Consider the following 27,621-nt stretch of genomic DNA (forward strand, 5'->3'; position numbering starts at 1 on the left):
CTCGCACCTGCCTCCCAGGTGCGCGCGCTCCCTCCGCCCGTCCCCGCGCGCCTCCAGCCCCTTCCAGGGGTGCTGACGTTGCCCTGAGTTTGGTGGCCGCGCGTCCACCCGCCCGACTGCAGGTGCGTGGAGGTTTGAGTTTGGTCGTCATTGCTGTAGTTGGAGAAGAGGAAGAATGAGCGGCAAGGGGGCGGGGAGGGGGACTTTCGGGAGCTCGGCCTTCTCAGCCCGGCCAGACTGGTGCGGCCCGTGCGGCCGCGCTCCTCCTTCCGCCCCCAAACCACTTGTGGAGCGTGTCGGGACGACAGGCGCTCTGACTCCTCGGGAGGCCTCCGGCGGGCGCGGCTGTCTGGCGGTAGTCTTACCACCACCCCTGGCCCGGGAATGGAAGTTTGGAAAATGCCTCGCTAGCGCATAAGGGCGCATGCACTCACCCTTTCCCACCACATTCTGCCCATCCTGGGGGAGGTGTTATTTGGGTTAAGACACTCCACAACTCTCTTGTAAGGGGACGCCCCATTATGTTCTCTTTGCCCTGGAAATCTACAACACAAGTAAAATAATTTAGAGCTTTATAAAGTTCTGTCCTGGCAAATATACAGCTCTAAAGTGTCACCTACCTTGAGTCCTGAAAGCCAAGGGTTCAGCCTGGGACAAAATAAAGCAGGCAGCTTGCATTCTGAGCTGTAGTACTTGGGAAAAGATCCTACACCCAGACAGTTAAACGCAACCAGTATACAGTTATAGTTGCATAAAAACTACTTCGATGACAGGAGTGTAATTATTTTCTTAGAAACAGTGTTAAAATGATTTCTACTTCATAATTCAGTATGCACATTCATGCAGCATATAATGAATAGAGCTAGAATAGTTTGTATCTTCTATTGCCTGAACAGTGTATAGATTATTTATTACAGAGATCTCTAGATTTCTAACTGGTGACGTGTTTTATTTCACCTTCTTCTGAGTGGTCCACACTCAGGGGAGAAGCCTCCACCCTTGGAGATAGCACTAGAAGGCACAAATGTGAAGAATCTGGAAGCAGTTCCTTGCATCCAGATGAGCCTGGTTTCAGCATGCTTCAGAATGAAAGTTGTAGACCCCAAAGCTCTCGGAGGAGAGAAAGGGGCCTGTTCCTTCAGACTCTGCAGACTCCATTTTCCTTCTGTCTCTAGAGAAACATTTGTGCTTTAGTCTTCCCTGTGAATAAGGTTCCACCATAGAACTTTCCAGCGTCTATAGTAGATGGTTGTTCTTTGTGGGGAAGTTCCCGGGCTTTGCTCCAAAGCTGCCCTGGGATGTTTTGGTTGGTTTGCAGGCAAGCTGTGGAGTCTACACCACGGGTCCACACATGCGGCCCCCTGGTGGTTAACTATAGGTGAACCGCTGCCCGGAGGGAAAAGCCTGGCCCTCTATAGGTAGGTAGGGATAGTGTACAGGGGGGCCTTTGGTCTTCAAAGGGACCCAGCAAGCGTGTGAACAACTTTGTAATAAGGGAAGATGTGGTGATGGGAAGCTTCCTTCATGAGGTGTATGATAGGCCTCAAAGCTTGATGGAAATTTTGACTTTCTCTCTTTCTGAGCATACCTTGGCGTTGATTTTTTTTCTAAGTTATTTCTTAAGAAAGACACATACAGAAAATGAAGTAGAAGAAAAACTGCTGCTTCTCTTTGTTCAAATGGCTTCGTCTTTCTGGTCTCATTTTTCCTGGAAACTTCTGAAATAAAAAGTCAAAGCATTAAATCAATCACTAGGCATTATTCAAACAATTCATGAGACTATGGTTGTAACTGTTATGAAATGATGTTAATTCATTATTATTGAAACAACATGAACTAGTAGGATTCTGCATGAACAGGCCCTTGGAGGACAATTTTTGGATAGCTTTTGAGGCTGCATGAAAGGAAAGGGTTAGTGACAGAACATGACATCTGTTTGTTTGGTTTTACACGGGGAATGATGGGCGGGAATATTATTCCAATTTGAGAGCACACAGTTCGGTATCCCAGGCTGGCTCACTTGAAAAGGTATGCCTAGTTATTTTCAGGACAGGAGTCCTTTTCTGCCATACCATCATGACCATGACGCGTAAATTTCAAGCTGATGCAATCCATTTGCATTCATCCACCCAGAAGTTACTGGAGTAAGAAAATACATGAAACATAGGATGTAGTAGGACTCAGTTTAGTGAAGCCATTGGTGTTGGTACAAGGGTCTAATCCTATCTTTTTTTTTTAAGATTTTGAGATATTGTTCATCATGGATGATTACTGCATTAGTTTTGATTTTTAAAATATTGCACTAATTTTTTTTCTCTTGGTTACTGTTGTTTTGACAGTCCCTTAAATTTTGTTCCTGAGGTAGGTGCCTTATTTGCTTAACCTTTTATCCTGCTCTAGTATGCCTTCAGTATTACCAGCGTCTAATCAGAGTAGTACAGTTCAAGTAAGAATTTACTGGATGTCAAAAATAATTAATAGTAAGGGACTTGAGGCCATGGAGCTAAGAGATGTGGAGAGTGGAGATGTGGGAGTGAGGAGAGAGAAAAGCTCTGATAACTCACTGAGAGGTGGCACTTGAACCTATCCCTCAAAGAGTAACCAGATTTTACAAGAAAGTGAGAGACTGAAGAAATCTCCATTGGTATTCTTTCATTCATTAATTAACTACTTCTCAAGCTGGTTGTGTAGCCAAATTAGAAGCAATTTTCTTGGTTTGCTGTTAGTTCCTGGAACTTATTTTTGCTATGATGGTCCCAGTGATTCTTGTCCATGGTAGCTGAATAAAATCTAAAATCTACCTCAGTCCTTCAAGAAAGGTAGATTGTTAAGGGGCAGATAGACTCAAAATTAACTAATTGGTGGATGATACTCCAATAAGAAAGATGTAAAACAGTCATCTCTTGATATATACAGAGCATTGGTTCCAGGACCCCTCTGCAGTCACCCAAATCTTCAGATGGGCAAGTTCCATATACAAAACAGTATGGCATTTACATGTAACCTATATATATCTTCCCACGTAGCTTAACTCATCTCTAGATTACTTATAATACCTAATATAATGTAAATAGTTATTATACTGTATTTTTAAGGAATTAATGATAAGAAAAGAAAGTCTCGTTCTCAGTACAGAAGCAATTTTTTTCTTCAAGTATTTTAACTTCTGGTTGGTTCAATCTGTAAATGCAGAACCCCAAAATGTGGTAAGGCTCGATGACATATGGTAGGGAAGCCAACATAGCCTAAGAAGAATGGAGGATCAGGTAGGATTTCCTGCAGAAGGTAGCTGGATGAAACTTTTGGAAGAATCAGAGAGAGGACAGGCTAGAGCTGGCTACAGTATTTGCAGGGCCACAGAATGAAAATGTGGGCCCTTCATTCCACAAAGCAGGAAAAAAAGTACAAAGGGAAAAACTATTACCTTTCTTCCACTTTGTTATTGTCACAGTAGTTTTTATTTGCTATTTAATGTCATTCTTGTTTTTTGTTTTTTTTTTTTTGTTTTGTTTTTTTGTTTTTTGGTACAGGGGATTGAACTCATGACCTCAGGCTCGCCAGGCAAGCGCTTATGCCGCTGAGCTATATCCCCAGCCCTTAATGTCATTCTAGTAAAGAAAAAAATGTTTTAAATTATTAGTATAGATTTTACCATCCATCTTCATGTTGTGCAAAGTCCATTTTAAATGCATACACAGTAGCACTTAACTCATATACAAAATACACTATTCATATTTTGTAGTTCTCGTTTTTTTATTTTAAAAATTAAAGAACCAAAACATATTAATAAACAGACATCCTTGTAACTCCTGTATGCCCATGTGTTTTGTCCTTACTAGGACAGTGGAAATACAGAACAAAACTGTTTTTATATCACTTTTTGGGGTACTTGGAATTAAACCCCAAGGCCTTAAACTGAGCTAGATCCTCAATACCCTTTCAAAACTTTGAGACAGGGTCTCCCAAAGTCACAATGTTGCCCAGGCTTCTTGGTCAGTGTCCATCCTTCTACCACTACCTTTGGAACACTTGTGTTGGGAAGAACTGAAAAGAAAAGGAACTATGGGCTGCCCTGACTTTCCCTCTCCTTCTGTGTCAGCCTTTTCAGTGTAGGTGGCTAGCTAATATGCGGAAGTTGCACGAGGAAGAAAGCACATGGAAAGGTTGCTCAGTTGTTGCCCTCTTTCTGTGTTCCAAGCAAATTCTGATTGGAATGGAAAGTTTGGTCTCTTGGGGTTGTCACTGCCCCCACTTCCTCAGTTGTAGTTGAAACATGCTTACCTTGTATTTGTGTTCAGTTTGCTGAAGTCCCACGTACTGTGGGTCCTCTGGAATTCCATGTTCATCAGGAATCTTGTGTGTAAGTGGAGCACTAAAGAGTGGCGGACATGGATATGTACGTTCATGCACGTATTCCATTGGCCCCTCAGACCACCCCTACAAAACACAAGTTCAACAAAAAATAATTAGAGATTTCAATGGCGATAACACGCCCTTCAACTATGTGCCAGTGTCAAAGCACCAGGTCCTTCTGAAGCTCATGCACTGTGTCAGTATCAATCACATACCCATGAAGTTGGCTTTAAGGAAAGAACTTGACTCTTTGGTGGTTCAAGAGCATGTTGAGGTATAAGTAAGGGTGTGGATAGCAATGAATATGTAATATATCCAACATTTACCAAATATGCATTATGTTCCAGATACTCTCCTAAATACTGTATGCACCTCCTAAAGTTTGTCCAGAAATACTGTGAAACAGTTTTATTATGTATTCCATTTTCCAGATGCAGAAGATAAGATGGGAACATCAAATAATCTGCTCAAGATCAATCCCAGTATAGGCAAAGGATATACTTGTTTTGTTTTGCAGGGTCTTGCTGAGTCATTAAATTGCCCAGGCTGTGCTCAAACTTGTGATCTTTCTGCCTCAGCCTCCCAGAGTGCTAGAATTATACGTGTGAGTCACCATGCCAGCTAGAGGTTGTACTGTTAACCAGCTCATTATGCAGTTTGCATGCAAGACAGGAAGTTGTAGGGCTGGCATATGAGACCAGAGAAAGTGAGTATGTTCTAGGAGTCATGAGATACCTTCCTAGTTCCTTGCTTCAGAGAGTGCTGTTCCCTGAGACAGTTAGAAGAGACCTAAAAATAACTATGCATGCCACTGGCTAGAAAATTCCTGAATCACATTTTCTTTCCCTGTTTTTCAACTTGCGGTAGAAGAGTCTGAGGCCCCTAGGCAGGAACTGTATGCTGCAAGCTAGAAGGAGTCTGGGTCCCTTAATCACCATGTGAAGGAGAACTGTGTACTCAAATTGAACTATTACAGTGATTGAGTAATCAACTTCTTTTGTATTAAGTCACTGAAATGTGAACGTTTATTCATTGCAGTCGCAGTAGTATTAATATACCCATCAGCCAAGCCAAACTTCATCTCAGCATAAATCATCTTTTCTTTAAATAGATACAGTTAAAATAATGAAATAGACCTATGTGCGTCAACACAGATAAAGTTCCAAAATAAAATGTACTAAAAAGCTGTAAGTTCAGAGTGAGAAGTTTTTAGCTGATTTGTAGTTACATGCAGCAAAATAGGTTAAATCCCAAGTATTCAATTCCATGACTTACCTTTTTATGTACTGGTATAATCACCACCATCAACAATATTTTTAAAAATTCCTAGCAATGCTGAGTCTTTCTCTGTATTTTTTCTGCCAGTAACTGCTCCCAGTTGCCAGAGGTAACCACTATTTTGACTTCTATTATCATTGATTAGTTTTGCCAGATCTTGAACTCTATATAAATGGAATCATACAGAATGTTCTTTGTGGTATCTGGTTTCTTTCACTCAATGTAATGTTTTCCAGGTAAATCTACATTGTTGTGTGGATTACAAAGTTATAAAGTTCTGTTTGATATTCCACTATATAAATATGCCATAATTTATTGATTCATTCTCCAAGCTGTTGTTTCTAGCTTAGGACAATTACAAGTAAAACAGCTATGAACATGCTTGAACAATTCTTTCTGTGGATATATATACTCGTATGTTTTGGGCATATGCTTAAGGGTGGAATTTCTGATCATATATCAACTCTGAATTATTCTATCAAAGCACTCTCTGAGGTACCAGAATGATTTTAAACAACTAGAAGATGATCAATTAGCATTTAGTGAATTCAGTTCATTATACTAATCACAAATAAAATATTCAAGGTCTCATGGAGTTTAACTTGAATGGGTAAATATTCAGCATTATAAGTGTGAAAATGCTCAAAATAATCAATATTCAAAATGACTATTGCTTTATATAACAATTAATTACAACTTTCACTTGCAGCTGCAAATCATCTCTTATGAACTAACCCAAATCCTTAAAAGTCTATGCAAAAAGAAAAATGCTGAATAATTAAGTGCATTAAGAAAAAGGTGAATGGGAAAGAAAAAAAATGAAAGGAAAGTAAGAATACCAAAATATTTCCAAGTTGAATTTTAATTTCCAACTATTTAAAAGATACATTTAAGATGAACTGAGTAATTGCAAATTGAATTGTAGTAATATATGTCCATTGTGGACATGTGAAAGTACACTATACTGTTAACTTTTTTTGTCAATCACTGAAAAAATGTAGTGGTTCAAGACACATCTTCCAAAAATATGTCAATTAAGTGTAGTTCTTTGTATTTCTTTATTTTTTTGAGTTATGTTTAAATGCATCTGCTATGGTTTTCTTTTTTTGGGGGGGGAGAGGTACCAGGAATCAAACTCACAACCTCACACATTCCGGGCAGGCACTGTACCACTGAGCTAAATCCCTGGCCCTGCTATGGTTTGAATGTGGCTTCTTGTTGGAAGCTTAGTCCCTAGTATAATGGCATTAGAAGGTGATGGAACTTTAAGAGGTTGGAACTAATGGGAGTTACTTAGGTCACTGGGGACACTCCCTTCAGAATGAATTGATGTGCTTTTCATGGACATTTGTTGTTCCTCATGGGATCCTGGTTAGTTCCCCAAAGAGGAATTTGTTATAAAAATGCAAGACTGACTCCTTCCTACCCTTTGGTTTTCTGTCTGCCCATGTGATCTCTCCCTCTCTCATGTGCTCCTGCCACGATGCTATTTTCCATGATGTGATACAGCCAGGGAAGCCCTCACCAGGGGCTGAACCAAAGGGATTCCTCGATCTTGGACTTTCAGCTTCCAAACCTGTGAGCTAAATAAATCTCTTTTATTATAAATTATCCAACCTCAGGTATGACCATGACAGAAAATAGGCTAATGTAACATCAAAAATGGAAATGTGATTTTAAAAATTTCAGTGAAATTGTCCTTTCTGCTTAGGAAAATAATAAAGCAAATCTTACTCATTTTTATAGAATTAACTCTAATACATCTAGCTACAATAACACACATAATACAATATGATACTTATTCTAGTTACAGGCTATTTTCAGATCCTTAAAATCTTTGAATGAGTCATATCTGGAATGACAGTCATAAATTCAAATTTGCTTGTCAGTTAAATGAGATTTTGAATTTGAGGGCAATATGGGTCTTTTATTTTCATGTATTATAACTATTACATCTCTGAAATCAGCAAGACCCTACCCATCAGAGGTTCAAAGGTGCAAAACTATAAACCTTTCATTTGGAAAGAGGGTCCCTGGGATACTTGCTCAAGAAGGGCCTGCTCGGGAATTAGTACCCAGGAGTAATTTCACTGTGCTCAAGCATCCTGGCATTCAGATTAATGCAGCTATGGTTCAAGGCAGCCCAGCTACTGCTTGAGCTGGAAGCCAACCCTGGTGTTTTCCATATGATACTGACTTTGTTAGCATGGAGAATGCAAGAGTTGTGGAGTATAGGAGGCCACCACCCAGATTTCAGAGGAAGATCTGGAAGCCAGGCAAAGAGCCACTGGGAAGGTTGTGCATGAAGCAATGGGAATGAAGCCAAAGGTACAGTGGATACCCCAGAAAGATGACAGTGCTAGGAACACAGAGCACCTGCTGAGAAAGCTGTACAGTAAGGGGAACCAGCACAAGAGAAAGCCCATGTGGGCTACAACCAGCACCTTCTTAAGAGTGTGGCTGCCCAGGCCCCTTAGCTCTTTAGAGTGCGTATCTCACCACTAGATGGCCTGGCTGCAGAATATAAAGCTACGGGATTTAGTGTTTGCCCTGCTTGGTTTTGGTCTTGCTTTCCTCTTAATTCCTTTCTATTCCCCTATTCTTCTCTTTTGGAATGGAAATATTTAACCTACCCCATTGTATTTTAAAAGTATTTAACTTTCTTTTGAGTTTTATAGGAGCTCACAGCTAAGACTACTGTGAGTCTCAGAAGAGACTTTGGACTTGGACTTTTTGGCATTACTGAAAATGTTAAGACTTTGGAGACCCTTAAAGATGAACTAAATGCATTTTACATAATTAAATGGACATGAGCCTTTGGGGAACCAGGAGTGGAATCTTATGCTTTGATCTAAAATGTCCCCCCAGAGTCTTATTTTTTTTTTTTTTTGCAGGGAGGGGGGAGGGCCTTTGAGTTGTGATTGCATCATGAGGGCCTGTACTCATCAGTGGATTGGCTGAATGTGCTGTTAGGAGGTGGGGCTGGGGTGTGTCTTCAGAGGATATGTTTCCCTCCCTGGATTATCCTCTCTGGCTATAGCTGCTATGGGTTGAGTAGCTTTCCTTCACCAAGCTTTTTCCTCTATGTTGTCTCTGACTTTGAACCAGACAATCATAGACTGCAATTTTGAACAGATTAAACCTCCCTTCCTTCAAATTGTGGATGTTGGATATTGTGTCTTATGACAAGAAAGCTGACTAGTACAAGGTCAATATAGGTATTTTTGAAATCTCTTATTTTTATGTATCATAGCTCTCTTTTAAAGTAAAACTCACCGCGCCTTCAGTTTGCATAGCATTGTGTAAAATATTAGTCATAGAGATCCCACAAAAAACTGTGAAGCATATTTTGGGCATCTATAAATGACACATAGGGGGTAAATCTAATCCAAAGTTAGTGTAAGAAAGGTCCGAGTTACCACTATGCAGACTGGGAGCAAAACGCTCCACTGTAGTTTGTACAGATAATGTGCTAATTAGAGGTTTCATTTCTAAGTTTGTGCCTGTTATGGTTTGTGTCTGGGTGTCCCCCCAAAGCCTCATACGGCCATGGGGCAGGCTTTTAGAGTTTGATTGATTATGGGTGTGAGAGCTGCACCCGCCCTGGGGTGGATAGTTTGCATATGTAAGGGAGAACAAGAGGTGCTTGCGGCCATTTCCTGGTTTTTGCGTTTTGTTGCTTTTGCTGTGCTCTGTCCCCATGAGCTGTAGCCCTCTGCCATGTGCCACTCTACCTTAACATCTGCCAAATACGGACTGAAACCTCCACAAACTGTAAGCAAAATAAACCTTTCCTTCCTTAATTTTGGGCATCAGATATTTTATCCCAGCAACGAGAGAAAAGTAACCAAGACAGTGCCCTTTCTAATCATATGATCTGAGTATGTTGTTTAGTTTCTCTAACCTTTAGTTTCTTCAGCTTTAAAAATGGAGAAAATACTTGATCGGGCTGGTGTGAGGAATCTATGACAATTAATAGATAATATGGTGCATAATGCCTGGCATACCATAGGTAGTTAATAAATGTGATCTGCCATTAATATTTTGGAATAAAAATAATTTATGGTATTAGAACACTTAGAAAAATGGAAAAGGTGAAAACGTACCTTGAAAGGATTCTTTTGCCTATGAATTTTAGCCTTACGCATTGGTTTTCTGAAGAAAGTTATTTAGTTCTTACAAAAATCTTACGAATATTTCCCTATAGCATTTCCTAACTGTTGCTAAACTCTAAGTTGGAATGCCTTTATCCAAAATCCAGTTTCTACAATCCCTGAACTACTTTTTCCAACACAGGAGAAAATAGTCATTCAGAAATCTCCAAATGTTGAATTTAGAGCTAATCTTACCTGAGCCCATAATTATGTGTATGCCATTGGCCTAGTCATTTCTTTCCTTATCTACCCATCCACATAAATAACTGCAAGAAATGTAGCATATGATTCCTAGAACCTTCTTAGCACTTACATTCTAAAAGCCTATGTAATTCTATTCCTGCTCAGCAGTCAGAGAAAGGTCTTTATTTTATGGAGTTCCCTTTCTTTCTTTTCTTTCTTTCTTTTTTTCTTTCTTTCTTCTTTTTTGTTCTTTTTTAAAGGATGGATCATTTGATTTATTTAGGAGCATTATAGCTAATTTATTGAATATTGATTTCATCTATACATTTTTAAAAACTTTATTAGTATGTTTGTTATACATAGTAATTGCTTGCATTTTGGGACATTGATGTATTTATATATCCCATCTTGATCATATTTGCTACACTTTCCACTGTTTCTTAACTGAACAAATAAACTAGAGAATTTAATATTTTAAAGCAAAATCTGTTATTCTCTACTTTATGGAATAAATTGAAATGGATTTAAGTTCCATTTATAATGGCAATTTCTTTTGGGAAGTCAGAGAGCAGTTTGTTTTTCTGATTTTAACAGCATTTTCCATTTGATGTGTAAGTCAAGTGACAGGAAAATTTTATTTGCTTGGCTGAGTTAATTATGGATTGAATTTACCACCAATTTTGTCTTTAATATGAAAGACTAGAGAATCTGTAAATTCAGGTCATGAAATATTCTTTTTTAGTATTTCTTCTAATAATTCCTACCCATCCCTGTACTTATTCATAACTTTTTTTTTTTTTTCCAGTACCAGGAATCAAACTCATGACCTTGCGCTTGCCAGGCAAACGCTGTGCCACTGAGCTAAATCCCCAGCCCCATTCATAACGTTTTAAAATGAAGTTTGGTCCCTCACTGAGGACATTTGATATTTCTAAAGGCAATGATGAACATTTCTTCCAGGTTAATTTTCTTTAATCCCTTTACAAACTCTATTAAAGAAGTGGCACGGATTCACTCTGCTAGATTACATGACATAAAGCTGTTTCTTCTATGATATGTCTCACTCCTGCTATTCTTTGTCTACTTCTACTTCCAGGCTTTAATGTAGTATGTGAAAGAAAGCTTTATAGCTTCTGGAGCTACAGGAAATTCCAGGAGTGAGAAATGATGTTGTCATCTACATTATTTCTCTCAGATCCATTTGGTAATTTCCCTGAGTCCTGGGGTTTTTTCTTATCCTACAGAATGAAGAAACTTTTCATTGCTAAGGTGATAAACTAAAAGCACACGTTTAAAATATTGAACAAAATGCCCGAATCTTGAGTGATCAGTAGAGGTTAGTTTTCCTTTTCTTCTCACAACTGATCTTCCTCTGGAGTAGAGCCCAATGTTTTATAACCAATGGCAAGTAAAAAATGCAAAGAGGTGGTAAGTGAAATGGAACTGCCTCAATAGAGCATGTTATTGTGATTCTGCCTTCCAATCCCCTGCTCCGCTACCTATTGTATGCTTGCCAGAGTTTAGAAAATCAATTTTTCTATTAGAAGTGTAACTATATGAAGAGAAAAGAAAGAACCATTTGCTGAGTATAGGCTTTTCTGAGCCCGTATTGTCATCTGTGGGGTGAATATATGGGGCTTGTATTTTCTGCATCATTAAATTAAACTTTGAGGATGTAATGATGGAAGGGATGTTAAAAAAAGCTCCTAAACATACAGTAGCACATTTTATCTGGGAAAATTTACAAATACAGGAGTCACACTGAAACAATGTGCATTGACCTGAGAAATCACAGACTCTTCTGCAAGCCAGAGGCAAAAATTTAGACTTTATGAATTTAGGTGATACGTAACTCTGGTGTCAGAATGCAAACCAGAACATCTCCACAAGTACAGCATGACAAATAAACAAGTTTCCTCTTCTTGACTTTTGGTCTCTAATTTAAGCCAGACCCTTCAATTATCCAAGTTTCTTTTTCCTCTTAAGTACTTCTAATGTGAGCTTTATTGTGAATATAATTTGACTGAAGTCTGGCCTGAAGGCCCTAACCTATGAAAGGAAGTCTTTTGGCACACTACCTGTAACACCAGCACTCTCAGAAGCTGAGGCAGGAGGTTTGCAAGTTTGAGTACAGCCTGGGGAACATAGCAAGTTAGCAAGAGACTCTGTTTTAAAAGAAAAAATAAAAGGGGCTGCAGATGTAGCTCACTGTGAAGGCCCTGGGTTCAATTCAGTTCAGTTTCTGGTACACACACACACACACACACACACACACACACACACGCACGCACACACACGCACATGCATTCTTGTGCTTGGTCATTCCCACATAATTCATGCTTTGGTGAGTGACAAGGGACATGCTTGTCTAGCAATGGCTATTAGAAAATTAATCCTTGCTATTCTTTCAGTAGAAGTTCAATTCTGCTTGAGGACTTTTGTAAATGCTGGTCCCTCTGCCTTAAACTCTCTTCCCAGAACCTTTAATGGCTCCCTCCACCTCATCAGAGAGTTCTCTGGTGGTCAGAGAGACCTTTCCAACAGAATTACCACCTATCACTTTGTAGTCTGGTCGTTCAGAATAGTTTTGAAATAAAAATTGTCAGTCGCTACTCAAGGCCTATAGAATCTGAAACCCAGGAGGATGGGTCAGGAAATCTTGATTTTTAATGAATTATCCAAGAATTCTGATCCAAGCTGCAGGTTAAGAACCACTGTTCTAGCTCTCTATTCTGTTCTGCTTCATAGTCTTATTACCAACTGATATTAATATTACCTGAAGAGAGCTTAGAGAGTGTATTAGAGGGCCTAGAGAGTCCCATATTAGATATCTATCAGAGAAGAATGTCTTGCTCATCAGTGTATTCCTGACACTCTTCAGAATAATACATGACATAAAAGAGGCTCTCAGGACAGACTTTGCGATGAAAGAACAACTTGCCACTCCAGGGTTGGCTCAAGCCCTCAGAGACACAAAGTGAGAGTGCACTATCTGAATTTCCACCCCAGGTTATTTGGTAAGTTGGTAATGACCTCACAGGGACTCAGGACAAGATTATGCCTCTCATTTTACTGTGTTAGATTTTCTGAAGCTCTTCTACTTTGAAAGTGCTACATTTCAGGCCAGGACTCAAAGACTCAAATCTTAGCTTTCCTTCATCCCCTTACTTTACATTCAGAGTAAGGTTTCAGCAATCATTATAATGATGCTAAGTGGCCATGGTATTTTAAATAGGCTTGGAAATATTATCTTTAATTTTTATTTACTTTGTGATTTCTCAGAATTTCTTTACTTCTTCTTGTTCTTCTTCCTTTTTTTTGGTACTGGACATTGAGAACCAGTGCCTTCACATTGAGCTACATACCCAACCTTTTTTGTAAAATTTTGAGGTAAAATCTTTTTAAAAATTCACTAAACTACCCAGGTTAGGCTTGAGCTTTGGTTCTTCCTGCTTCAGCCTCCCAGAGTGCTATGATTATAGGCACATACCACTATGCCCAGTTTACTCTTCAGAATTTTTAATGAGTAATCCTTTGAACATCTGTAAGTGGAAAGTGTCTTAGTGATTTCCACATATTGGTTCAGAAATCCATTTTTGTACATTGAACAATTTTATAAAACTAGGGAATTTGAGGAACACTGTCAAACTCATAATTTATAGCCACCCAACATGCCTCCTTGAGCAGTCATATAGTAATATGCTGTCTGTGATTCTATCCATTAGCTTTTGCTGCATAACAAACCACCTCCAAAATTAGTAGCTTCTAACTGAAATCATTTATTATTATCCGTGATTCTGTGGGTTAATTAGGAAGTTCCTTAATTTGGGACTGGATAATTTGTGATCATATTATAAGTTAGTGGGCTGGTCTGTCTGGGATGCCTCGGCTAGGATGGGCCAGCGTTGTTCTGCCTGGTCTCTCGTCTTTTAGCAGGTGATCCAAGGTCTCTTCATTTGGTGGTCTTGGGCCCAAAGGCTGGCCAGAGAGCAGGCCTCTGTGTACCAATACTTTTCAAGTCTCTATGGCACATTTGCTAAAGTTCCCTTGGCTAAAGCAGGTTACATATTCAATCCAGATGGAAGAGAAAGAAAAAATAGGGTTTAATTCTTGAACAGGGGATCATCAGTGTTTTGTTGCTAGGACATCTTTAGAGACATGAACCAAACATATGACTTGAAACACTTAAATGAGAACAATCATGTACTCATTTTATGTTTCCATTACAAAACACCCAAGCCTGGGTACTTTGTAAAGAAAAGAGATTCATTTAAGTCGTAGGTCTGGAGATTCAAGAATACATGCTTGGCTCTAGTGAGGGTTTTTTTTTGTTACTGGGAATCGAACTCAGGACTTTGCACTTGCCAGGCATGCACTGTGCCACTGAGCTATCTCCCTGGCCCTGTAGTGAGGTTTCATAGTAGATAGCATCACCATGGTGGGAGTGTGTGCAGAAGAGATCCCATAGCAAGACAGAAGGCACAAAAGCTTCACGGGACATGCCAAGTTCCCTTATAACAGCCTATTCACTTAAGACCTCAGAGAGAGTGAGAATATACTCCCTCAGGAAAACATTAAGTCCTCCTAAAGACCTAACCACCTCCCACTAGGCCTCATCTCAGTATCCCCAGTACTGGGGACCTAGCTTCCAATACATGACACTTCGGGGTATAAACCACATCCAGACTGTAGCAGGTCACTTTCTTTTCTCTTTGGGAATTGAGCAACATTTTCAAAGGGATCCCCAACTATCTCTGGTTCTTTCTTCAGCTTAAGGGCATCCCAAGAACTTTTCTGTATCAAGATTAGTCAAAGCTTCCACACAGTGCTTCAGAGATTGGTACAAAAATCCAACAGCAAAGATCACCCTTTATGTGTGGTCCTGGCTAAACTGTGTCACACACACTGACAGTTTGGAGCCCACCCTCATTATACCACATGACTGGGAAAAAGAGACTGAGACAAAAAATAAGATATATTTACATATATAGGAGAACAATGGTAGCAGGATGCATTCACCTGATCACAGAGAAGGAAAGGATTCAAGTTTTGATGATCTCAGTTCTGTTGACAGTAATATACTTTGAGTGAATAGTTTTTGTCTCACCTTTACAACAATCATTTGGTGTGATGTCAGGATCAGATAGCAGGGTCTGGAAAGGTTACAGTGAACAAAGTAAATTAATCTCTTCTTTTGTGGAACTTTGAGTCTAATGAGATAGAAAGACATTTTAAAGTGTATCCAGATAGATATATACATAAACACATAAATATATAAACTGAGATAGATATAAGGAAAAGCAAACAAAACATTTGAGAGGGCAATGGTGAAGGTATGTAATTTAGATTGGATAGTCACAGATGAGCTCCTTGAAAAACTGAAATTTCAGCTAAGAATTGAGCTGTGAGCATAAGAAGATCCTATTATATAGAACAGAGAAGCAGAGGTAAATTAGAAAGGATGTACTAAAGCAACAGCTAATGTAGAATTAAATTACAAGGGAATGCACTAGAATGTGTACTAAAAAAGAAGAAAACTAGCAGGTTATTTAAAAATGTAAGATGTTTTATCTTGAAGCCCCATCCATGTTTCTCAGTTATTTTCCTTTTATCATGTTGTTGGATTCAAACAAAAAATAGTTTAGGAGGACATCTGCTTTAAATTACATCCTGTTTTAAAGGCTGTGCTTCATAAACAGAATAAAAAAAGCAGAAGGACAGCATAAACTTTCACAAGTTAAAGACCACACTTAATCATCCGCTTATGAACTATTAGGAAACAGAAGGACAAATTTCATGGAGTCTGGCGATGCCACATCCTGATTTCACAGTATGCTAAATTTAGGAGTAACAAATAAAATAATTTGTAGGAACTAATGAACAAGTGGTCAGGAATCACTGTGTTGGAATGGTTCATGTACTATATCTCAATGAGATGTAGAACACAAAGGAACACAAATTATCCATTAATCAAGATTACTTATATTCTCATATCCTAGGTTGGCTTCCTCTGTTGGGGTTAGTGTATTCTCACCCTTGAAGAGGATCGTGATTCAGTACATAAAGTTCTATTGTTTCCACTGATATTTCCATTCACAACAAGGTTCTCAGGCCAAGTTTGTCAGTCATAACACGACTGACATTCTGGGCGGGGTAATTCCTTGCTGTGAGGAGCTGTGTTAGTATTAGAGGAAGCTCAGCAGCATCCCTGGCCTCTACCCACTAGATGCCAGTAGAACACACATCCAACCCTCTTGCCACCCCTCAGGCTGAGACAAAAATTGTCTCAGATTTTGCCAGCTGTCCCCTAGGGGGCAAAATTATCTCCAGCTGAAAACTTCTGTTCTTACCTTTGGATATCAGAGAATATGAATTTTGCTGTTGCTGGTTGTTGACTTTCTAGATTAGGAAACTGCTTACTGGCATGTTTTAGTATCTTATGCAGAGAAGAGAAAAAAAATCAAGTTTACTAGTGACCTAGCTTATTTTATCGAGTTCTGTTTGTCCTAAAATAATGTAATTAAATTAGGACCTTAACGTTTTCCTCAAAATTGGGAAAAAATAAGTCTTGAAGCATGACATTTCAAGTTTAATTATATTGCTACAAAAATGTCCAATGAACAGATATGAATTTACCAAAATAAGATGATTTCTTACAGATATTGCTGCAAAATTTTGCAAAAGGGCATTAACTAATTTTGGATCACCTACAATTAATACCCCCCAAAAAATGGGGCAGAGGAAACTAATAACCTAGGAAATGCATAATGCCTCTAGAATGTACCTGAACACCTTATAATAATATCACTTTGTTCCCGTTTATGGATATCTCAGAACACATAATCAGTGTATTTAAATTTAGAATTTTATACTTTCTCCTATGGCACGCACACATGGCACTCTATCGCTCAGTGGAAACATTGCAATATAAAACTATCTTTTTAAGAATACAGTGGCAGTTAAATAATTTAATCAGGTTGAAAAGATTTTTAAAAGGTTCCTTTTCTCAGGTTGTTGTTGAACAAGGAAGGTATACTTACTGCTACTGCCAACACCATAAAATCGTGAGAAGAAGGACCTGGTTGATACAATGGAGATTTGCTCCCCAGTGATGATGAATTAGCAGGGAGTGGATAAGGTGCCTACATGACCTATGACTAGTTAGCAAAATGTTTACATCAGAAATAAAAGACTCTGTCAGTGGAACAGTTACAGGTCATTAGCAATGACAAATGGAAAACCTGTCTGACCCTGGCATAGCATTGACTAAAGAGACCCACTAGCCCTGGGAAACAAGTGTAAATCCCATAGTCTTTCAAATAAAACTGATGCGTAGTTAAGAGGGGCCTCACTAATAGGCTGTCACTGAGGGAAAAAAAGATGTGGAACAAAGAAGTGAAGTAACAAGAGACTTATTGAGTTTCCTCTGAATTCCTTTCTATTTAAAACATTTTCTCATCTATCATCAAGAGTTACACCTATTACAATGGCAATGAAATGTTAGGGCTTCTAAGACATGCATGCCAAAATGCACACAGAGCAGCTGACTTAATGTTGAGCTTGTAACAATATTTAATTGAATATTTAATTGAGTTAAAGGAATATGCTCGAGTAAAATACATTGCATTTTGCTCTTTCACCTACCATTTATTTGTAGCACTCTTTTTGTTAGTCACGTTGATAAGACAAACATAATTTTCTCTGAAATGTAAATGACAGCGGAATCATTTTCTTTTTCTTTGCACTGGGGATCAAACCCAGGGCCTCATGAGTGCTAGGCAAACCCTCTATCATTATATCCCCAGCCCAGTTGAGCTTTATTATAATATATAACAGCTATAGAGGCCAAAGATGAGTACTTTTATTCCTCTGAAACATAAACCTGAGAGAAGACACTCTCTGAGACCCTAAAGCCAAGCCCCACAAGTGGTCTTTTCTCCATTGGTCTGCTTACTCTTGCTGTATTTATATTTCTTGAAACTTCTGTTATCCAGTCGTGCATAACTTTGTAGAGCTGAACAGCAGTCTAAGAACAGGTTGAAAGAAGACTTGTGTGGAAGCAGCAGGGCAGCAAAGAGTATGTTGTTGAGAATTAATCTGTTGTCTTTGTAGAAAAGACACCAAGCCCCAAGCCAGTCACCTAATGACACTGGATATTATACCACGCTGTCACAGCAGGTGACCAGAAGATCATAAGTATTAGAGAACCATAACAGGTCTGGAGTGGAAGGAGCTTCAAAGTCTACCCTGTCCCACCTTCTTGGCTTTCCAACCCTTGCTTTTAATATATCTGTTAAATGTTCTCGCCTAATATTAGCACAAAGCAATGATGGCAATATTTTGTGCAATTAAGAAAGCATAAGACAAGACTGAGGACAGTACATACAAGAAACTCCCACCCAGAGTGGCAGCTATCCATTAATCAATGAATTCAACACACCTTGGTACTGCCTGGTGCTCCTTTCTAGAACAACCTACGCCTACACCATTTTTGGTGCTCATCAATCTAGTAGTCACGACAATAAAGGAAGTAAAGTTTACCTCACACTTATTCTTAAGCAGCAAATGCTACATTCTAAGATTTACCACCATCACTTTTAGGGACTCAGTGGCAGTTCCTTTGAAAAAAATTCTAGAAATATTGTTCAAGTCAATGTAAAATTCATAAGTCAAAACTTTTCCTACTTCCAAAAACAGTTCCTACTTCCTTATCCCTTCTGAATTCAAGATAAACTACTATATGACTTCAGTAAAAAAAAAAAAAATTCAATGTACTTAACAGCCCCTGTTCACTGAGATAAGAATAAAAGTGATATGTTTTTAAATACTTTCACCAAAAATGGATTAAAATTAGAGCATGTCCCATATGAGGTCACTTCCCTTGTATGGAATATTAGTGAATTTCCCTTGTATGGAAAATGAGAGAATTTTCCAAAGACTCTTTACAGGAAGTAACTGTAGATCAGTGATTGAGATCTACAGTGTTGAGACATGTGGTCCTCAAACCTGTCCTCATACCACCTGTGAACCTGTTACAAAGGTAGAGTCTTGGGTGGGATCGAGCAATATGTGCAGCAGTACGCCTTCCAGTTGATTCTGTGAACACTGAAGTTTGGGAAGCTGAAATAAAATTGAACTATCATGTTCAGTCTTCCTATGGTCCTAACTTAATAGTTGTGATGATGACTAGGATTCTAACAGATAAGCTTATCTGAGCACTTCACTATACACTTAAGCCTTATTCTAAGTACTGTAGGCATTATGCCATTGTATCACTTGATTTTCATTAGAATGCTCATTAGAAACAAAGTATGCTTATTCCCAGGTTTTAGGAGAGAATGAATTGAGGAAAATTAAGTAACTTGCGCAAGGTCAGCCCGTAATTTATGGAGTTGGCATAGTCTAGTTAATACGCACATCCACCCACACGCAGACACACACTCATGCATGCACACACCCCTTTTTTCATTATCATGGCATGCTTCCTTCCTAGAATCAAGAAAAAAGAAAGCTCCCAATTTAAATTTTATTTCCACTTCATAAAATTACTTTTGCCCTTAGGACCTGACATGAAGCATTCCCTTTTGCCCACAGCCTAAGAAGCCAACCATCTGACCCCTTGGCCACATCCTGACCTTCCACTCCAAACATGTCAGAGTTCTAGAGACAAAATCCCCAGGATATTTGAGAGTGATTTTTCTCTCATGTGAACCTGAATCTTGTATTCATTCGCTTTATATAAAGATAGAGCCTTACCATAATTATAAATGATAGTTTCAAAGCATCAAGAAACATTCTAAGGTATGTACATCACTGCAACTCAGAGTGTGGTACCCAGGCCAGCAGCATCAGTCTTATTCTGGGTGTTTTCTAGTGATGCAGAATCTCAGGCACCACCCCAGGCTGCTGAATCAGAACCTTTATTTTAACAAAATCTACAAGGGATTCTATGTACATGGGAATTTGAGAAGCACTGGCTTAAGTAGATACACACACCATTTTACCTGAGGAGACTTGAGGAAATTAAAGGACCCATTCAAGGTCATGAATTTAGTTAAACTAGAACTGACCACAAATTGAATATACTTTTCACCATGTCCCTGAAGCCTTCAATGAGAAGTGCTATAAAAATAATGCTAGCTAAAATCATTGAGAGCTTTTCTGGACATTGTACTGATAACTTTACATAGATTGTCTCATATAAATTGTCATTTACACATCCTGTGAATTCAGTGTTATCTCTATTTTTTCTATTAGGGAAACTGAGGCCCAGAGGGGTTTAAGCACCTGCCCTAAATCATGCAACTTCGACTAGCAAATCCAGGATTATAACCTATGTAACAATCTCTGTCTCTGTCTCTTTCTCTCTGTCTCTGTCTCTGTCTCTCTGTCTCTCTCTTTCTCTCTTACTGCAAGAGAGAAATGTATAAGATGGAGTCATTCTGCTTGATATCTTTTCTTTTTTGTTAATCTCAGTAATAATAGCTCTTTTCTGCAGCTGTCTAGGAAAGAAAGCAGAAGGTCTCTCACCTTCTACTCATCTTTTCATCCCTTATAGCTTTGTTGTCATACTCTCCGGGTCCTCCTTTTCAACCCCTCAGGAGTCCTGGTTTCCAGTCACTGGGATTTGGAGGTGAAGTCCCTGCCTACAGAGTTGGAAAGATCTGTGTGTGTTGGTGGTGTAGTGGTGAGCATAGCTGCCTTCCAGAGTTGGAAAGATCAAGCACTGCTGATCTCCCTCTCAAGAAGCACTCAAAAGGTAAAGAAAAAAAAAAGGTGTGTATAAGAGAGCTATACTGTAGGTAAATGAATTGCTACTTGTGCTTTCTTGAAAATCCAGCATATAAGAGGTTATTTCCAGTAAAACTTTTTTCATTTCGATCAACATAACATCTGAAATGCAACCTAAGAGTAAGTTGGAGACATACTGTGTTATGTTCCGGTATAATTATGAAAGTTCTACTTCTTTATAGCACCTTTAAAAAAAAGTGTCTGAATTTTTCAGAGCAAAGTGATTTTCCTTATGATAAGCTGGTGCATCTCCTTCACATTATGCACACATATTCCACAATCAAAAATATGGAAAAGGCCCAGGTCTAGAAAACACCTAGGTTAGAATATGCTTTTTAAGTTTAAATTTGGGCTAACAAGTAAGCATTATGAGAAAAATATTTCATTTTCACATAGTTTTTCAGAATTCGGCAATGTGTAATGGTCAACTACACATACTTTTGCTAGGGTCATTGTGGAACCTGGCAGTAAGGAGTACTTTAGAAGTGTTGGTATGTGAGTCATATGTAATATCATGCACAGACCTGTAACATTCCCACAGGAAAGTACTCCACAATTTCATTGATATCTGAAAGCAAATACAGACAGACTGTTATTGATATGCTCCACATAGTGTATGCTTATTTGGTGCATTTGTGCACACAAATGGACACACAGATCTTTGATTCTAAATATCTTTTGTTGAACTCCAAGATCTTCAAGGTAAGAACCCTGCCTTATTTATGTTTCAGCTGTTCTTTATTATAACATATTTTCTTAACTTGATAAATGTTTGCCGAGCTGAGTACCACACCTTCACTACATATATTTGGAATTTCAGTTGTGAACTTTATCTAATGGGAAATGGAAAAGATTTGTGGGTTTTGTCAGGGTATAATTTTCAATCTCCTGATTTTTATGATTTTTAAGGGCTGGCCATAATGCTATATAGTTCTCTGATTTTATTTCTTTGTGTTTTTTTTTTAAGCAAAATGAATGAATTGTGATTGAGCCATGGAACCCAGTTGCCTGCATATATAATAGGGCTTTTAAATTAGCATATAAACACAGCTGCGGTTTTTCAGTCTGAAGGCCTCCAGAAACACGCCGATTGCTGGGTGGGGTTATTTGGAGCTCTAAATTTAAGTGCATTATGAGCTGTGACAGACAATCATTCCACCGTATTTAAATTTCTGGGAAACTATAAAACTAGAATGAGTCAAGTTTCTTATCTATGCACAAATCTGAATAAGCTAGTCTAGCTTCTATGTTAAAACTTGACAAATTATACTTCATGGTGTGTCCTTGGTTGTCTCATTTATGAAGTTACTAGAACATTAATGGTCTAAGAGAGTTTATATTTAAATTATCTCATTGTAGAAGTTATTTCAAAAGTCATAGAAATTGATAATAAGCCATGCTTTCTTACATGGTAAGTAATCCCCTGTGGGAAAATAGATGAAAATGTTTATATTTATGTTTATTTATGTCCACATAAACATAAACACAAATACATACTAAAAGTTCTGTGTGTGAACCTTAGCTTAAAAAGCAATGAAGAAAGATCAGATTTAAAATACCAGTTACCCATACTGCATGAGAAAAGATATTTTTATAGAAGCTTATTTAGTAGGTTTGTTAAATTATTAACAAGAAATATGCTCAATGATTTAAACTGTGATTTCATAAGAGATAGCCACTGCTGTCTCTTTAATATTTTTAATATTTAAGAGATCTTTAAAAGAACTAACTAACCACTAACGGAAAACAGAGTTGTATTTCATGTCTTCAGGTTTTTGAACTATTAAATGGCAGTAAATCAAATCAGGAAAGTTTTATTTTGTAAATGAAGTGGAAAATGTCACTGAAGCCTAGTGATAATTCAATGAATTAAATAGAAAATTTGAATTAGAATCAAAGTTGTCATTTGACCTTTTTTGGTCTTAAGGCAAGTTGGATTTAAAAGGAGGAGAGTAGCAAAAGTCAGGACTTGCTAACCTGTACTTATAAAGTACCTACTCTGTAGTATAACCTCAGCAAATTATGAATTCACGTTCTTTTCTCTGGGTAACCAACATTGTTATGGATTATTTTCTTCCATAATCACTTAAGAAATTAAATTTAAACACTGTAGTTAACGCAGACAACACTGAGAAATAAACAGTATTGCAACAGACAAAACCAGAATAGGCAACCTGTCCCTTGATCCCAGGTAGACTGGACTGGCGATCATAGCAGTGAATGTTTTGATTGTCCTACCACCAAAAAAGTTTATAACTGAGAATCAATTATTTTTAATTTAGTAGGAGTTTTGTTTTCTGTTTCCTTCAAAGACGTCATATTTACTACTAGCATTTTTTCATACCACTTTGTTAATGCAAACAGTCATAAAAATTTTACCTTTTTTTTGCAGCTAATATTTGATTTTCCATGAGACAAATATATCAAATACATAACAACCAGAAAAAGCATCTTTTTTCTACTGGTTTCATTCAATCTAACATTAGCAAAGAAAATCATTATAAGAATGTTTTGTGTCTTCAGTAACCAATCAGGTATAATCAATACCTCATCTGGAACTGGATGAAGTTATAGGGTCACCTGGTGGGAACCCTCCAAACTGAGATTCCCAAGATGGAAACCACTAACATCAAACTGTTATAATTGTCCAAAATGAAACATCTGTGGATACTCTGTCTTTGTAGAAACTGGATTGTCTCTGAATATCTGCTTTCCCTCCTTCCATGGTAACACAATTGTCTACCAGCCCATATGGCTGCCCAAAAATGAAAACTTCATTTCCCAGCATTCCTTGCAGCTTCCTAGGGCAGGTGAATACATTTTAGTCAGAAGTGCTGGGTGGCTGCCTCTGGGATATTTCCTTATGCATTGTTTTTATTTTTCATTTTTCCCCTTCCTCTGCAGGCTAGAACATTTGGAAGATGGTCAGAACTGGAACATCCATTTTTGGGGGTCCCAGAAAGAGAGATTGCTCCCAGAGCAGCAAAAAGGGCAGATAATCTAACATTTCGTGGAGAAGAGTCTTGTACTTTAGATTTCTAGACATTTGAATGAGAGAAGATGCACACAAAAAATGTCTTTGTCATTTAAGCAATGTTTAGTTTTCATTTTTCTATCACTCCTACTCAGACCCAGTCCTAATTCCTAGACTGTGTGCCAGAGCCTGGCACACTGCCTGACCTGCAGGGATGTTTGGAACATGCCTGAGCAATCTAAGAGGCATTCCTGACACTTTTTCTTCCCTCCTTAACTAACACAGCTTTGGGTCCTATTGGTTTTATCTCCTGGTATTGCTCAAATCTGTGCACTTATCTTTCTGTCCCTTCACCCATATAAACTAAAGCTCTTGTCTTGTCTTGCCCAGATGATACTGGTTTTCTCTGCTCACCTATCTGCAGTTTTGCTTTCCACCACTTCAGTTACCCATGGTCAACTGTGGTTTGAAATATTACATGGAAAATTTAAGAAATAAAGAAGGCATAAATTTTAAATTGTGGCCATTCTGAATAGCATGATGAAATCCCTTGCTGCCCCACTCCTTTCTGCCTTGGATATGAATCATCTCTTTGCCCAGGGTAACGACACTGTGTATGACACCTTCCCACTAGTTGTTCATTAGGTGCCTCATGTATTAGATCGACTGTCACAGCACTCTAGTGCTTGTGTTCATGTTATCCATGTTTTACTTAATAATGGGCCCCAAACATGAAAATAGTGATGTTGGCCATTTTATTACATTATATTGTTTAGACTATATTGTTATATTTTATGACTATTGTTTTAAATATCTTACTGTGCCTAATTTGTGAATTAAATTTTATCATAGGTATGTATGACTCAGAAAAGCTCAAAGTAGTATATATTAGTATCTTCTGAGGTGTCAGACATTTACTGGGGTTGGGGACTCTCAGAATCCATTTCATATGGATCAGGAAAGATTGCTGGACTTAGACCATCTGAATGGTCTACCAGCGCATACCCCTTTCCATCTAAGATGTACTTTTGTTTCTTTTATGAGAAAGACCCTGTGTTGGTTACTTTTCTCTCATTGCTGAGATGAAATACCTGACACCCACAATTAAGGAAGGAAAGGTTTATTTAGCTCACAGTTTGTGGAGGTTTCAGTCCATAATCAGCTGGCTCCAAGGCAGGGTAGCACATGGCAGAGGGCAACAGTTCATGGCGACGGAAGACAGCAAAAGCAATAAGAGCAAAAGGGAGGAGCAGCAAGCAAGCCTCTTTCCCTCCCTTATGTTGTATGCAGGCGACTTGCCCCATGGTGGGTGTAGCATTCACACCCATATTCCCATTGGACCATGAGTGTAACACTCACACCCATAATCCTATTGGGCCATGAGTCAATCAAAAACTCTAGAAGCCTGCCCCATGACTGCACGAGGCTTTGTGGGGGACATCTAGACACAAACCATAATAGACCCCACATGGGGTTTTGACATATCCTATAGGCCTCATTTCTCTGGTTTCTTTGCATATTATTTTTCACCCCCACTATCTGGGATTCTTATTTTCCATCCCGCCTCTACTCAGAATCTTCAGACCTCCCCTGACCTCTCCTTTAGGAACGATTTGCCTCTCTGTAGAGCATTTCCCATGGATTCTTAACAGTACCACCTACTTTTCTACATGTGGATTTAGCACACTGTCTCTGCTGTGAAATTGTAAGCCCCAAGGAGGCAGTCACTGTAAGTACTTTGCATATGCTATATCCCCTGCATCTAGCTTGCTGCCTGGTAGGGGCCGTGAGAGGTACTTAATAAATACTTGCTGAATGAGTAGGTGGTCTTGCAAAATCCATTGTTAGAATCTGGAAAGCCAGTGGGCTGACAATGCCTAAGGCTTAAAAGATGGAAAGAGGGAGAAGGTAGAAAAGGAGTAGAGGATGGACACAGAGAAATGTCAGTTGCCACAGAATATATTTATATTTACCTTAGAACAACCAGGAGCTCATAGAATTAACCAAATTCTAAGATAAACTTATTTGAAGGATTGAATGGACTCTGGGTTTGAAACCCATTGCCTTCCCATCCTTATCTCAAATTTGAAATGTAATAATTAGATTAGCAGTCCTCAGTGATTCAAAGCCTCCTGGGGGTTCTCTAAGATGATTTTGGGGGATCCACCAAAGCCTCCCTATTCTAATCTGGATGAAGTAGGATTTTCTTCATACATTTCAACCCAAACAGCACATGGCAAAAGCTTGAGTGAAGAAGCACTTGTAAAATTCCAGTTGTCTTATTATTAAACTAGACATTAAAGAAACTTGCAAAAGTGCAAAACTCTTTTGACTACTTTTATTGTTTTTGTAATTAGAGTTATTCTTAATAAAAATGTGTTCTTTACCAGGTAATTCATGGGTCCCCTACCTGAGGATCACAGACTTGTACCGATGAAGGTAAGCAAGGAAAGTTTCATTTGTATTTACAGCAGCTCACTATCCCTTGAGTTACATCTGAGCTCTGCTTACTTTCAGATCATCAGGGCATTAAATTCTTGTAAGAATGTGAATCCTACTTTTAACTGTGCATTTGAGGGATCTAGGTTGCTCACTCCTTTGAATCACGCTGAACCCATTCTCTCCCACCTCCATTTGTGCAAAAATTGTCCATGAAACTGCTCACGTGCACAAAGGTTGAGAATGGCAGTGTAATTGTCTGTCATCACTATTTTTAAGTGATTTAATAAAAACATTTAAACATTTCTGTTTCTATTATAATACCATTGGTGCTACTGGTGGACATACTCCACCATACCAAAGCTGTTTGGTGTCTTCAATACTTTTGAGAGTGTAAAGCCATCCTGAGACTAAAATATTTATGAACTGCTACACTGAAGAATCACCTTCTGGTTTAAGACTAGATCTTCTCCTGAATTGCAAATAAGTCAGAAGACAGTGGTAGAAAGAACTGGGACCCGAGCTTGGTAGATGTAGGCTGGAAAGCAGGTGCTGCCATTCGTGTGAACTTGGGTAAGTCAGCTAGCTTCTGGGAGTCTGTTTCCGCCTGTCTAGTTTCCAGATAAGAATACCTCAGTGCATTATTCTGAGAATAAAACAAAACACAGCAGAGTACTGGACACAGGAGCTATGTGTCTAGTATGCAGAAATATTCATTCGTATTTAATATTAATAAATTACACATTGGCGTGAGTTTGAAAGAAAGTTTTGAACAGCTTTTAAGGGGAGATGTGGTAAAATTTCAGTAACTAGCTCTCTGAGAAAAAGAGCTCTGCTTTCCAGCATTTGCTGATTTTCACTGTGCAAATACTCTCACCTGGGCAGATTTCACTGCCAGTGCAGAAGAGACTGGTTCAACTGAGCTCTTGTGAACACACAGGAGCCGCTTCAGCACACAGTTTTCTCGGTTCTTTTGTGGGATAGGGAAAGAGGATATATATGAGGTAGGAAAACAGCTTGGGGCCCGAGAACAAAATTCATACTAATTCAGTATTTTGTCTCTAGTCCATGTTTAGTTCCCAGTTTTCTTTTACTTTGGATGGAATCTTTGAATCAAAGATACCATAAAGACCTGGGCATCCAAGTCATCGGCCAGAGGCTTTTGTAATTCTACAAGTTAAGTAATATTTGGTGATACTCTGCCTGGAAATCCTAGTTGAAATTAGGCAGAGGGCATACTAGCCTAGTTTAAATGTCCCAGGGAATAGACATAAGACTGTGAAATGATTCTGCGGGCCAGGTTGGGTCTCAAAGGGTGGTCTTTTTTTTTTTTAATTTTAAAAAAGAAGGAAAACATTAACAAACAGACAACCATTTACAAAATAGCAAAAGAACAATACAAACAATACAGAGTTACAAACAAAGTGGTAGGAAATTAACAATGCTTGT

The 27,621-nt window shown here is 38.5% G+C and overlaps 1 long non-coding RNA gene across 2 annotated transcripts; it reads left to right on the forward strand.

Annotated features, from left to right (window-relative positions):
* On the forward strand, nt 1-26,174 carry LOC106148847. 2 transcript variants are annotated; one of them, XR_001234558.1, is made up of 3 exons: nt 1-122; nt 20,527-20,727; nt 26,124-26,174. It is a non-coding gene; the product is annotated as an uncharacterized LOC106148847 (long non-coding RNA). The 2 variants fall into 2 exon arrangements; XR_001234559.1 differs by having other exon boundaries at nt 20,570-20,727.
* The last annotated feature ends 1,447 nt before the right edge of the window (nt 26,175-27,621 follow it).

Source organism: Chinchilla lanigera, unplaced genomic scaffold (genome assembly GCF_000276665.1).
Source record: "Chinchilla lanigera isolate Chin_1 unplaced genomic scaffold, ChiLan1.0 scaffold00029, whole genome shotgun sequence".
Taxonomy (NCBI): Eukaryota; Metazoa; Chordata; class Mammalia; order Rodentia; family Chinchillidae; genus Chinchilla; species Chinchilla lanigera.